Raw genomic sequence first — 16,164 nt, forward strand, 5'->3', positions numbered from 1 at the left:
GGCACACTTCCGTGTGCCATTTCCGTATGCATAATTATTAACATAATTCACCGAGATTATCTTCCATACATTCTTCACTCTAAGACAACTGCCAGCCAGTTAGCTACAAAATTTAAACACTGAAAAATTTTCTCTTTCCCTTCACTCTAAAATAGAGTAATGGATTTTTATTTCGATAGTAAACAAGTATGTTATTAATCTTCTGTCGTTATTCCACTGTACAATTTACATACTTCCCATGTTAGTTTTCTCCTTCGAAGTAAACACAACACTTGGTATAACTAAGTTCAACAGAAATTCATACAATGAGGATTTAATTGACTTCAGAGAAGTGGATGGAATTAATAAAAAGTAATTAGATTAAGCAAGTATTGTTCTCCCGAAGTAATTAGATAGACAAACAGAGTATGACTCACGTTTTTTCTTTTTTTCCAAATACTACTTGTATGTTAATCGACCATTATTTATACCTCTACTTTCAACATTATGTATATATTGACGGAAAGAAGACTTTGGATAGGACAGAGTCGCAATTAATCTACTTATACGGAAAGATATTTCGATTAACTTGGTTAATCATAATGAGGGTACTAAGCATATATCACTAATGAAAATATATTATTATAACATATTCTGAAAACGTGGCAACTGCTATTGTGATTTTTTTTTTTTTTTGTAATTAAAATTGAACATTTAGGATTTGTATATACAACGGAGAGCCTCCGTAGCCTAGGCAGCATAGATGAAGCCCTTTGAAAACACCTTGGTTCGAATCCCATCCAAGATGCAAAAAAATCTTTCGCTAGGCTTTTCGACTGGAGATTAGTTAGTCGGTCTGATACGAACGCAGTAGGTTTTTTTTCCCTGAAACTCAGGCGTTTTCATATCCAGCAAAACAAAACCGACCAGAAGAACACGTGGAATTTACAGCCATAGCAGATAGGATTAATCACCCTATCATAAGCAGTATCATGTTTTTAAGAAAGCCAGGTTGCTTGACTGACAGGCCGCTGAGTCTAACACGAAAGGGAAGATGGGATATACAACGCAACACTGCAGGATCCGTGGTGATATTAAAATGTGTTACTTGACGATTGCCACTTAATAAAATGTAAATAAAATTAGTGAGAGAGAGAGGAGTGTGCTGCGTGTAATTAATATCTCGATGGGGATTAAAATCGCCGGCGCCAAATGGTAAATCCGCTGTATGTTACTAGCGTCATTGACTCAGTGAAAAATATAGTTTTGATTACAGGTCAAGTAGTAGTTATTGTACGATTTGAACAGAAATTATAAATTGCAGAATAAGTTTTCTTTTTAAATATTAAGTTTCGACAAAATCAGTTCATTCGATTTCGAGTTGTTTCATAGTGTTATACCACCTTACCTCAGTCCTGAAGATATTTTCAGGCGCAAACTTTGTTTGCTTGCACTTGGATAAAGTATTAAACTAAATTTATTATAGTCTAACCAAGTGCAAAATAAACTTCCAACATCTTTCTCTAAATCCAGAGTAATTCAATAATAAGGTGTTACACCTTTTGGCAACTCGTATAGATAAATATGACCTCTCCTATTGCTTCTGCCTTTGTATCTTTCAAACTAATCGAAAACAATATCCCAATTAAACTAGTGAAACTCATAAGTAGTAGGGGTGGCGGTTTGAACAAGATCAAGATCAAGATAAGATAAGGAATCGTGACGTGATTGGTTGATGACGTCATTGTGTACATGGCTTCATGGGTGTGGGATGTTTGGAATTTCCCTGTGGGCATATGTGTCACTGGCTTCAGTTGTTGTGTTTTGGTTCGCGTATGGGATTATGGGTGATGGTAGAGATAAGGATTCGTGTTGTGATTGGTGGGACACTTTAAACCAAATGCTTCCGGTGTGCGTGGCTTCATGGGTGTGGAATGTTTGGTTGTTGTCAGATGAATATCAGTGACGTCATTTGTTATTTTTAAATAAATGTCGTCATTTGTCAATAAGTGACGTTGTTGTTTTGAATGGAAAGGATGATATTAGTGGATAAGAAATCATGTTGTCATTGGTGGACAGTTCTGACAAGATCAAGATCAAGATAAGATAAGGAATCGTGACGTGAAAGTTTGTTGTTATTGATTTTGGAATTTCGCTAGGGCCATTGTCTGTCAGAAATATCACGTGATGTTTTTGGTTCGTTTATTGCCTAGTGGGTGATATTTAGAGATAAGAATCGTGACGTTATGTGTTTGGAAATTCACAGTTTCGAGGTTTTCTGAATAATTTAATTATATGCTATGTCACACAAACGTACAGTTTTTTATTTTTTTTTTCCATATCTCATCTGTAGTTTCTTCTATATTCATATTCTAATCAAGTTCATATTTTATTCATAATTTATCCGGATATTTTGATTTGTCTAAAAGTAAGATCTTAAAGTTCAATAAATAAATAAATAAATAAATAAACAAATCGTGTGTGTATTCACGGTTATTTCAAAAGTGTTCTTACTTAAACATACATACATAACACATCAAAGACACTGTTTGTTCTTTTAAGTTTACATATTTATTTCACAGATATTATTTACATTGCAATATGCAAGAAATAGGAATTGAATTTACATATATCACCAATGCAAATGGTGTTTTTCTTGGCGTAACATTTCTTTGATGAGGCAAGTTTGATTGCCTGATTTTGATACCACTTCCCAAATGATTATGGAAATTTCTCCGGTCATTAATATTAGCAGTACTGCTATAAAAGCAAGTAACTGCCACTTTTGCGATGTTTCTTGATTTTCACCTGCAAAGAAAAAAAATCATTGATAGTAATGGAAAAGTTAGCAGATTACTATAATCCTAATACAGTAGTTAGTTTTGGAAGTATCAAAGCTTTACAGAAACATACAAATTTGTCACATGAAACCGTGAAAAGTTGGTTAGCAACACAACCTACTTATGTGAGACATAAACCCATTAGAAGAAAGTTTAAACGCAATCAAATCAAAGTTCCGACACTTTTACACACTTTTCAATGTGATTTGGCTGATATGTCATCCCTTGCAAAAGAGAATGGGGGTGTGTGTTTCCTTCTTGTATGCATTGATTGTTTTTCCCGATTTGCGTGGGTTCGAACACTGAAGAAGAAATCAGCAGACGATATTGTTAATGCTTTCGAGTCTATTTTTAAAGAGGAAGTGCCATGTTACATAAACACTGATCAAGGAAAAGAGTTTTGCAACAAGAAACTTCGTGCATTGTTTAAGAACCATAATATTCATTTCTACACGACCAGGAGCGAAATGAAAGCACCCATTGCAGAAAGATTTATCAGAACATTGAAAACAAAGACCTACAAGTGGATGACGTATACTAAAAGTAAAAGTTATACAAATGTATTGCCGACTCTTGTACATACTTATAACCTCACACCACACCGCACTATCGGTATGGCTCCTTCCCAAGTCAACCTTCACAACGAGGATCGTGTTTGGAAATATTTGTACGGAACCCAAGAGGAGACTACCAAACCAAAATTTCAAGTAGGTGATAGTGTAGTTTTAAGTGATGATACCCACAAATTTAGAAAAGGGTATTGGGGTAACTGGACACGAGAATTGTTCACTATTGCTCAGGTTATTAATAGAAACCCTGTAGTATATAGAGTTCGCAGTCGGGACGGAGAGATAGTGGAGGGAACTTTCTACGAAGCTCAACTGCAAAAGGCTAATATACCCAATGAACTTCCGGAAGACGTGTATCTAATCGAACAAGTACTTAAGCAGCGCAAACAGAAAGGAAAGCTTCAGTATTTTGTTAAGTGGCTCGGTTATCCCTCATCGTATAATTCTTGGGTTCGTAGCGAAGATGTTTTACTTAACCCTTCCCAGTAATGCCAGTATGAAAATGTTTCCTACAAACACACAAACGAAATTTCAAGTGGAATTACCACACGAGATCAGACTTAAAGGTAAATGGGAAGTTGCTCTTGCCGAAATTCATCTTCCGGGAGAATTTAATAACATCGATTCCGGTTACGATGAGTTTCATATGATACGTGCAATTGGGGGAGGTGTCAACAATATCGAGAACAACAACATCGCAGGAAATAAAGTTTTCGAAAAGTCTAAAGAAGGATTTTACAAAGTGTACAAGATTCCCCATGGTAGTTACAATTCACCCTCTGAAGTTCTTCAAGCAGTGTTTGATGTGAGTTCTGCGATTACTGGAAAAAAGAACCCAAACAACACTATTTCTCTGACAGTTCCAAAAGATTACAACCTGTTGTTTCCCAAGGAGGCCTCGGGTTTGGGGCTTCTACTGGGTTTTAATCAGATTGGTGTTAAACTGAAAGGTACAATCACAGGGAAATATCCAATTGATATAAAGAGGGGTGTAGCCGCATATTTTGTTTATTCTGATTTAATCCAAGAACAGATAGTTGGTACATGTGCACCATTGTTACGAGTTGTTCAGTGCAGCACTAAGTGTTCCTTCGTTTTTGCTCAACCTGATTATTATCCGTTACGAAAACAAACATTTCAGTCAATTAGCATTGAAATTCGTTCTGACAGCGGCGAATTGTTCCACTTTCGTGGTGGCAAGACAATAGTTAAATTACAGTTCCGACAAGTGAAGGATGACTGATTATCTCAGATATTACACATTGCAGGCAGGTGGTGCTCAAATGTTTACGGGCCCCCCAACACAGCGTGGATACGGATTAGGTGCCATTTTCAGAAGTGCCTTCTCCTTTCTAAGTCCACTTTTAAAACCTGCAGCTCAATTTGTCGGTCGTCAAACCTTAAAAGCCGGTCAGCATATGATAGGAGATGTCTTGGAAGGGGTACCTGTACGTCGAGCCTTTATAAACAGAGCATCAGAAGCTGGGAAAACCATTGCTGAAAAGGCTCAGAGTCGATTACTTCAGAGAGGTCAAGGAAACAAGAAGAAAAAAACGAATACTAAAAAACGCAAGCGAGATGACATCTTTTGCTGAGGATATGATGTCAGAGTTAGATCTTTTTTCCCACCCTCGTGTCAACATGTGTGTGGAAAGAAGTTCTTATGTTACCTACCAACCAATATCCAGTACTGACAGTGGAGGTCCTGTGGAATTTTGCATACCAGGTACATCTGAAGAATACTTGGATTTGGGAAACTCATACCTACGTGTTCGTGTGCGCATCACCGACAATGATAATAAACCTATCGAAGATTCTTCAGTTGGTGTTGTGAATAATTTTTTCCATTACCTGTTCAGTCAAATTGACGTTTTTCTCCAAGATAAACTAGTGAATGTGGCATCAGACACGTATCCTTATAGGGCTTATATTGAAAACCTACTAAATTATGACAGAGATGCTAAAAACAGTCAACTCACAAATGAACTATTTGTTAAAGATGATGTGGCTAATGTTAGTGATATGTTTACCAAAAGTGAATGTGGGATGCGTAGACGACAAGCTCGAATTAACCAATCAAAAAGTGTCGAGATGCTTGGGCGAATACACGCTGACATCATGCATCAAGACCGGTACTTGATCAATAACGTTACTGTTCGTATTCGTATGGTTCGCAGTTCTCCCGAATTTTGTTTACTGACTGCAAATGCTGATTCTAAGGCTAAAGTGCAAATTGAAGAGGCTACACTTTTTGTCCGCAAAGTCAAAATAAATTCAAAGATTCAACTGGCTCACCTTTCTGTGTTAGACAAGTCAAACCTGATATACCCCATCAATCGTGTGCAAGTGTCTTATTTTTCAATTCCCAAGGGTATGTCAGATGCCACACGAGACAATCTGTATCTAGGTGAAATACCATCTAGATTAATTATTGGACTGGTCGCTAGTGATGGATTTAATGGCAGTTTCAACAGAAATCCATTTAATTTTCATCATTTCAATCTGAATTTTCTTGTAGTCACAGCTGACGGTATTCACTATCCCTAACAACCTTTGACTCCGAACTTCAAAGAAAGGCATTGCAGTAGATGTTACATGTCACTGTTCACATCACTAGGTAAATGGAACAGAGACTGTGGTAATGACATTTCTTATGAAGAATACGTAAAGGGTAACGTTCTCTATGGATTTGACTTATCGCCAGATCAAAATGCCGTTGCCCCCCATGTCAGCCTGTTAAGAAGAGGAAGTGTGCGACTCGAAGTTAAATTTGCTCAACCTCTTCCTGAAAACATCACATTGGTTCTTTATGCAGAATTTGAGTGTACGTTATCCGTAACAAAGGATCGTTCTGTGTTACTGGACTATGAACACTGAACAATTAGTAAGCATACTAGAGTTAGAACCCACAACGAGAAAAGTGGGTTTAAGAGTTTGTGCTCGTGATGAATTGCCACAATATCCGATCAGAAAACAACAGTCGATGTTCGTAGTGAACACAGATCCGACCTGGTTGCCAGGACAACATTGGCAAGCTATCTATATTAAAGACAAACACGGTGATTTTTTCGATAGCTTCGGTCGTCCAAACGAAAACGATATTGTTAACTTTCTGAATATGAATACTAATAAATGGTATTATAATTCTGTAGCTGTACAAGCTAAGGAATCTGTCGCTTGTGGTTTGCATTGTGTGTATTTTTTAATATTGAGATGTCGTGATCTTTCTATGCAAAATATTATTAGCAAATGTTATTCTAAGGATTTGTGGTTAAATGATATTGTAGTAACTAATGCTGTTACAGATCATTTACTGAAAATAAAAAAATAATTAAAAAAAAAAAATAATAATAATTGTTTTTTTTTCACTTACCATTTTTTCCAAACCAGTTTCTTATTCCCACGCAGCTTTCGGGGAGATAGAGAGATGAATTTGGTACTCCTTCTTCGAGCTCTCTTGCGGGGAGGGATTGGAGTGGAAGCATTTTCTTCACTGGGACTGGCTGACGTTGATGGGAATGATTCTGGGTATTTGATTTGTTCAGTAAAGGTTCTGGACGTGGTATTCTATGTTCCTGTTGCTCTCCTTCTGTGAGAGCCAATTGGTTTTTCAACCCTAAATACTTTTGCAGAACATTTAAATATGCTTTTACTTTCTCATCAGCATGTTTATTTCTTATTTTTAAAATAGCACTCATTTCATCATCAAGTGTATACAATTCACGCTCCTCTGGTGATTGGAGAAGCGTAAATTTTTTAAACATATTCATTTTCTAATAAGTGAAGTCAATAAAGGAATAACGATACTGCCTAATAATGGGAACAGTGCTCCTCCGTGCTGTAAAACCAATTTTCTTCTGGTTATGAAGGGAAGCGATTTGTTACTTAGTGCTCTTATAATTTTTTTTTTCCTTCGTAGGCGTGACTTTTGCTTGTTTTTTAGTGGAATATTTCCACATAATACATTTTTGCAAATTTCACAGAGTGTGGTGATTTGGCTGGAGGTGCAATGTTTTAAAGCATCATTTGCTTGTTTGGGAGAGGAATGAGATAAGTACTTGATGAGATATTCATAGCGTTTGAGTCTATCAGCCATTCAGGGATAAATACTGTATTGGGTTCTTCTCCTGGCAAAATCCGTGACCTCAAGCGTAAAATATCAGGTGTTTCCTGTCTAAAGTCTAAAACTAAATATGAGTGGGGTTCCCGTGTTGCATCTTTATAAATCTGAACTAACACGTTCGTTTGTCCTGGAAATACTTAGGAAGCTAAATGAGAAAACTGCAAAGAGTCTCGGGGATTTTTAAAAGCAATAACATAATGACTATTGAGAGAAATTGTACGAAAATGTGTACCTTTACAGAATAAATTTTGTGTCAGTAGAATGACACTAAGGTTACGGTGATGTGAACCTTTTATGAATACATCAGCTATTTCCGTGCTGTCCTTAGCCTGGTGAACCAAATCATCGATTATGAGTAAATTTCTCACATTAGAATCAAATTCAGGTAACTTCAAACCATTCACGAATTCTATATTGGTAAATTTTTTAAATTTATCTTGATTTTCACTGTAACAGTAAACGATTCGTTCCGGTGGTGGTTTGATTAGTTGATTACAATGTTCTATGAGAGACAACACGAATGTTGTTTTTCCTGACTGAGTAGCTCCCGAAATTATACATGTAAATGGATGTATGAACATATTGAAAATGATAACATAATAAGATTGTGATTGTTTTTATACAATCAGAGATCATGTAAAAACAATAGATACTTGTTTTAATATCAAAAAAATCTCCTTGTCAACATTTTTTTTTTTTATCACAGTCACCATGTAATCATGCCAAGACGACTTTCTTTTTTAATTCTAAGGAAAAAAAAAAAGCTATTGTGGAATAATAGTAACAATAACATTGATGTAAAAAATTGTACAAGAGAAGGGCGACACTGCAAATCATCGTGTTGGGAAACAACCATGGATTTTTACCTACCAGGTAGAATGTTGTTTAGTTTCTGTCCCATAGATGGCATCTTTTGCTTATGGGGTATATGAGTGTGTAAGGAATTATCCTTTAAAATACCCATAGGGAAAAGTGCATGTGTCTGTTGACACTATGCGCTTCGCAAGAGTGTATCCAAATCTTTTTGTTACTGAGGTCGTTTTGAGTTGACAGCTCCATTTGTCTCTGTGGACAGAAAATGGTACAGGAATTTGGATATTTTGTGGCTCACCCCTTACTGCTGCAATCATAGATTCCAGATTAATCTCAGTGGCCGCACGAGAATTTAAAGTAATGCCTTTGCATTTGGTCACAATCTTACCCCTCAGCGTTCTGTAGGAATAAGATTTGGGGCCTGTGATAACAAACTCAACAATAAAGTCACCGTCGAGTTCGTCACCTAGCTCCCCAAGGTAGTGACCAATGGACGGTGAGTAATCGCCCGGTTTTTCAATGAAAATCACAGAATCAATATCTGTGTATAAAAGCCGTCTTTGCAAAGGTTCCATGACCTCGTATAACTTTATCCTACCGTAGGCAGCTACAAATGAGGAGATGACAGCATTCCCTTTCCTATTTTCAGGCTCAGTGCCTTCAACAGGCAAGTAGGCAACCATCATCTGCTCTTCTGAAACTAACCTGGCATCTTGGATAACTTTACTGTTATCTAAAAAAAGTTCTACGAGGTCTTCATAAGAGGAAATCACCTGGGTCTGAGTTCTTAACATTCTCATGCCAAGCCTTCCCCATAGAGAATTCAAACAAAGCTTAGCAAGTGAACGTTTACCAGGGTTTTTACTAATGTGCTCACTATTTAACATGACACCTTCCCTTAGCAAAAACTTGTCCAGATAAGCCTGTCGGTTTTGACCTTCATGCCATCCAGATGCTTCCTGTTTCAGCTTCAGAAAGGTATCAATATAGTGAGCAAAGAAGTTTTCTTCCCCTTCAAATTTTTGAGAAAAATGCCACACCTCGTAAAATTCAATAACTTTATAACCGCGAGAACGTGCTAAATCTAACTCTGGACCGCACCAATAACCTGTAAATGATCGGTCCGTATGAGCATAATGGGGCCATTTCGGAAGCACACTTTCCACACAGGGGGAAGATTAATTTTTCGTTAACTACAGATCTCTTTTTACCGGCAAAACCGGTAAAAAGAGATCTGTAGGTGCTTCCACTTTTGCATGGCAAATACCAAAGTATACCCCAGGAGGATAGTCGAAATTATCGATAATAACTTCGGGATGCCCCATAGGAAATACCTGGTATTTCATTACCCATGGATAAGTGCTATTGAAGTCCAAATAGCGAATAACTTCCCCTTCTGACTGAATTTTGTGATACATTTTGTAGCAGTCGGTTCTGCCACGATGTAGAGCACGAGGTAATATGGGGTAATATCTGGAATATTAAGAGCATCAATAAAGGTTTTCAAGGCTGTGTTTTCAGAAATTTCTGCATTAAACTGACATTCCCAAATTGAGATAACGTCGAATCCTTGGCTATGAAAGTAGTTTTCGCGATCCTTCGTTTGCTCAAAAAGGGAAATCATGTCAGTGTTTCTGTATGGTTGGAATGTACTTGGTCTATAACAAAACTGACAACCATGGAAGAAGCAGCCGTAATATTCAAAAATTAAGCTTCCACATTTCCCATCGACAAAATAAGGTCCGATGCGGACCCCCCCCCCCCCCCCCCCCAAGAACGTGCATGTTGTATGGTTATGTTGTTCTTGCCATTTGAGCCAAGCCAAAGCCTTTCGACTTTGCACGTTTGCCCCTATGTAACCCCGAGCAGGAAGTATGGCCAATGTGTTAGGTTTCAAAAAGTTTTGGAGAAATACTCTCAAACATACTCCTGCAATTGTAATGTCATGGAGAAAGGGATCAATCTGGGTGAGCTGTATGAAGAGAGTGCGAAAAGTGTTGCAACTGTCTCGCAAAACACGCACGTCATCTTTCGTATAAGCTAAAAGTTCCGCTTTCAGACAGTATTCAGTGTCTAGCCGATTTTCGTACCAAGTCTCGAACTCTGTACGAGTTTCTTTATTCATAAATTCCGGCTGGAAATATGATTTTTCAGGGATGACTCCACGATAATCCAGAGAATCGGATGTGTGAAACTTATGAGGAAAGAAACCCTTACGAACTTCTGGGAGATCAAACATAGCAGGCAGTTTCCTAAGAGCGACACTTATGTAGGAAAAACTGTCAAGAAATATGATGTTTAATGGGTCATAATAGATAGCAAGTATCTTCGATCCGTCAAACACTACACGGGGTTGGAAATTTTTTGAAAAAAGATATTCCAAAATAAAATACCCGTCAAAACCACGAAAACTGTGTGCAATTACACGGACATTTTCGTATTTTGGTTTGACAGTCCGAAGGATCCTGTCATCTTGTCCCCGTTTCATGATATTCTTGACAGAAAACAGTTCGTCTAGGAATTGACCCACACAGTTTTCACCCCAGAACTCGCGTTCGTGACTACCAAAATCAGCTATACATAATACTGGTACATGACAATGATTTTTAGCTATAGTTTCTGTGTCAAAAAAACCCATAGAAACTTGTTTATTTGAGACCTCAGATTTTTGCACAAAGCATTTCTGTTTTGGGTGAACTGATTTGCAGTAGTTGCAGAAATTTTCAGGAAAGACGTGACTTTTATCTGTAGAGAAAGTAGTCAAACACTGTCCGCAACGATGGATTTTTGAACAAATATTATTTTGTATGTGCAAATTCAGACATTCGTTTCCGTAGAAAATCTATTGCACGACTTGCACAAAAGTAGGTCCAGCACACTATGACTGGCGTTTGTGCAGATGCATATATTTTTGCATCTATGCATTTGCAATTTGATATAAGTGCTGTATGTCCGAAAGCAACTGGGGCAATAATAGCTATTCCCAAACAGAGCTGACACACTACGCACAAAATCATAATGAGCGTTACGGTATAAAAGACAGATCTGTTTATTTGCATTTGGTCCCCGAAACACCACAGAAAAATCAGCATCTGACGAAAAAATTACGATTTGGTATTCCGGAGTCAAATGCTTTTGAAAGAGCTCTGCTTCTGGAATACCGCAAGAAATGAGCGGAATCCCTGCAATTTTGTGCAGAGTTAAAGCCCTCTTTGTTTGTAACTTTTTACAATCTAAACGCACTTGTCTGTATGTTGCTACATCATCAGTGTGTGCAGAAACACCCAGAACAAGTGCTTGGGCCATGCAAAGACTGTCTTTGTTGTTAATTTCCACAATAGCTTTTTTTATTTTCACAAATTCATCCAGGCTAAGCAGCGTTCTTCTTTTAACATTGGTTTTACTAACACCACCACTCCCGTTGTTATTGATATTGATAAGAATGACGTCGATAATCAGATCATTTGCCAAAAGAAACTCACATTTCGATTGGGCGACAGCATAAAAAGCATCAACTATTCTTTTGATAGTTAGTTCAGAAAGCAACATGAATGGTAAATTAATGTTGCTTTCTAAACTGGATGCACTAACACCCAACCGAACGTGAGAAAAAGTTCCAGAACCCGATAAACGCTGAATGATTTCATTAAGCATATCTCGAAATATATCAAAAAAACACTCTGGTGAAAAGAGTTCCAGATCACGAAATCGAACTTGATACTCTAATTGTCGAGTTTGATACTTGATAGATTTACGTGATCGGGCCACCGAAACAGTATAATAGTCCCTGTAGAGTGAGGGTTCGATAGTAGTAGACGTAGAGAGTTTAGTTTCACATCCAGTAACTGAATGTGAATCATATAAATTTTGGGGAGGGTCGCGACTTCCTCCAGCCACACCAGCGATTGTTATATTAGAATTAATACCACGTCCTGTGATTTCTTCATTTTCTCCAGTCAAATCTACCTCTACAATGGTGGGTTGATGATTGAATATATTCCCATTACAATCAATAAACCGAATAACAGATGATCGCTATTAAAAAAAAAAAAAAACAATAAAAATTACTTTCTAGATTTCAGAAATATCGTTTAGAAATAAAAACTCAAGGTGATTTTAGCAATTTCAATACTACATAAGAGTTTCACTAACACACTTTTACTAAACATCACCCCTTAAAAAATTCCCCCCCCCCCAAAAAAAATCCTAATAACCAAAAAATAATTAAATGTTACTCATCATAATTTATTAGCAATTTCGACACTATGCGATGGTTTCACTAATACAATATTACTAAATAACTACACTCAATATCTTTTACCAATCAAAAAAATAAAAAATAAAAAATAAAAAAAATATATATATGACTTATGAGATTTCACTTAACACAAAACAGAATGAATATCATGAACATGATTTTTATTTTCCATTGCAAAAACCACCTTATAACTTTATAGACAAAATCGCTAATGTAGTCACTAAAATTCATATGACATTGCTATAAAATGACAAAATTAACTTACCTTTTCTCCAGGAAAACTCATTTTGAAACTATAATAATCTTCTGAATGCATACAACTGTTACAAATACTACTAGAAAGTAACTACTAGAAACTCAAATTGGAACCAAAGAGCGACCCTTTAGTCTATTTATAAAAAAATTAGAACCAATGGAAAACCAAAAATCACATCATGTGACAATGAATAACTTAGTTCTCATCGATCACACAAGGTCAAATTACGAACGTTTGCTACCGATCAGAAAGTTGACTAATACACATCCCTGAGAAAAATTTTACCTTTGAAGTAACCGCTAAGAAAAGAACGATGACCAACTGATCGGAAATGAGTCACTCACTTATCTACAAGCAAGGTTAATGAAAATTAACAGTGTGGGAAAATAATTCACAAATAAATTCTACTTACAGAAATAGGTTAAGAACACAAGGAATCGAAGGTAAAATAAATAGTTATATTGGTAATTTCCCAACGGAAACCAAGAGTTCGAAACAAAACACACGATTTTGCACCTACGTACAACAAAAGGCGATCGGATAAGAAAAGACTTAATGAGAAATATAGTGTTGGAAAATAAATTCTCATATACTTTATATATTTATTAATTCTGCTCAGTTATTCTGTTAGAATATGACCTGTAAAAGTAAAATACAGAAAATAACCAATCAATTTGAAAAAAATAAATAAATAAAAATTTCACTTGTCTGAATTCCGTACTCTAACAGCAATCGGAATTCGAAACCGGAAATAACACTTACCCTAAACAAAACGGCGCATAGACTTTCCCAACAAACGATGGGCACACGTGAGAATGAATTAATACAGAGAAGCAAATGGATACTAAAGTAAATTAAGTAGTACACTAGCTTTTCTGGTTATTTACAGAAATATCTTTCAACTCCTATGTTTTGTGTGTTTTGTGGTGTGAATATATGTAGTGAACATAGTAACCTATAATGAAAAGTCTTTTCAGACTTGTGTTTGTGTTCTGTGAATATATGTTAATCAACAATATGGAATATTCAGAAAACCTAGATAGTACCAAAATGTTCCCATTCTGGAAAGAAATGTAAGTTTTTTTTTTTTCAAAGAAATGTTACGCCAAGAAAAACACCATTTGCATTGGTGATATATGTAAATTCAATTCCTATTTCTTACATATTGCAATGTAAATAATATCTGTGAAATAAATATGTAAACTTAAAAGAACAAACAGTGTCTTTGATGTGTTATGTATGTTTAAGTAAGAACACTTTTGAAATAATCGTGAAAACACACACGATTTGTTTATTTATTTATTTATTGAACTTTAAGATCTTACTTTTAGACAAATCAAAATATCTGGATGAATTATGAATAAAATATGAACTTGATTAGAATATGAATATAGAAGAAAATACAGATGAGGTATGAAAAAAAAAAAAAAACTATGTTTGAGTGACATAGCATATAATTAAATTATTCAGAAAACCTCGAAACTGTGAATTTCCAAACACATAACGTCACGATTCTTATCTCTAAATATCACCCACAAGGCAATAAACGAAGCAAAAACATCACGTGATATTTCTGACAGACAAGGGCCCCAGTGAAATTCCAAAATCAATAACAACAAACTTTCACGTCACGATTCCTTATCTTATCTTGATCTTGTCAGAAGTGAGCACCAATCACGACACGATTTCTTATCCACTAATATATTTCCCTTTCCATTCAAAACAATAACGTCACTTATTTACAACTAACAAATGACGTCACTTATCTACATCTGAAAACAACACACACGATTCCTTATCTTATCTTGATCTTGTCAGAAGTGAGCACCAATCATGACACGATTTCTTATCCACTAATATCATCCTTTCCATTCAAAACAACAACGTCACTTATTTACAAATAACAAATGACGACATTTATTTACAAATAACAAATGACGTCACTTATCTACATCTGAAAACACACACCCACCTCACCATTCCTTATCTTATCTTGATCTTCATCTTGTCAGAATTGCACCACCAATCACAACACGAATCCTTATCTCTACCATCACTCATAATCCCATACGCGAACCAAAACACAACTGAAGCCAGTGACAGAGTTGCCCACAGGGAAATTCAAAACATTCCACACCCATGAAGCCATGCACACAATGACGTCATCAACCAATCACGTCACGATTCCTTATCTTATCTTGATCTTGTTCAAACCGCCACCCCTACTACTCTCATATATTAATGAAAGATACATGCAAGTAAAACTCAACGGAATTGTGTCATCAAAGCGCAAAATTCTGGCGGGAGTACCTCATGGTTCTCTTCTGGCCTCAATACTTTTCACAACTTACATGGCAGATATTCCTCTCAATTCAAGAACAACTACTACGGCCCTTTATGCCAACGACACCGCTATTCTAGATAGATCGCTCAGCCCTTGCCTAGCAATCACTAGACTCCAAGGAAGTATCAATGAGCTAGCAAACTAGTTCACCAACTGGAGGATTCAAGTGAAACCCCTCAAAAACTCAGCCATGTTGTTTTCAAGAAGAAAGATCTGCAACAAAGAAGACATCCTGCTCTCTGGTCATAAGATCCCATGGCAATCAGAGACCAAATATCTTGGGGTATTAATGGATAAGAAACTTCTTTTTAACAAGCACATCAATCTCATTGGCTCCAAATCTTCCAAAGTAATAGCACAGCTCTACTCATTGAACAAGAGCAAATTGAACCTACATAATAAATTGCTTCTTTACCGGATGGTAATACGTCCAGTCATTGCCTACGCCTCACCAACATAGAGTCACACTTCAAGATCAAACATTTTGAAATTGCAGAGAATCCAAAACAAATGCCTTAGGATGATCCTGGTTCATCAGAAATTTACAGATTCACCGAGAAACCGGCATTCCATACATTTCCTCCTTTCTTGGTAATCTTGCAGAAAAATTCTTCATGAAGTCAAGTTCACATTCAAACCCACTAATCGTACAAGCTGTCAATTACAATGAGACTGATTACTACAAACACAAAAGACCGAAGGCTATTCTTCTCTCAACTGATCATAGCTAACACAACTGCCCTGAGAGGGCGAGCTTAACTGCTCACAAACCTCCCATTCCCAAACAACTCTCATTACAGATAAAGAGGAATATGAAAAGCACTAGTGCTTCACCCATCCTGTCAGTGATGTTAATGTTTAATGGAATTTGTATCTCCATGTTTGGGTCTAACTCCCACTGACGAGACCTCAATGAAGGTCGAAACTGGTCTGGGTAGTGACCCTTCCCTTAATGCATAGCAGTATACATATCCACAAGATG

The sequence above is a fragment of the Typopeltis vanoorti genome, chromosome 8 (assembly GCF_054136105.1).
Source record: "Typopeltis vanoorti isolate ZY-2024b chromosome 8, IOZ_Tvanoo_1.0, whole genome shotgun sequence".
In the NCBI taxonomy this organism is placed as follows: Eukaryota; Metazoa; Arthropoda; class Arachnida; order Uropygi; family Thelyphonidae; genus Typopeltis; species Typopeltis vanoorti.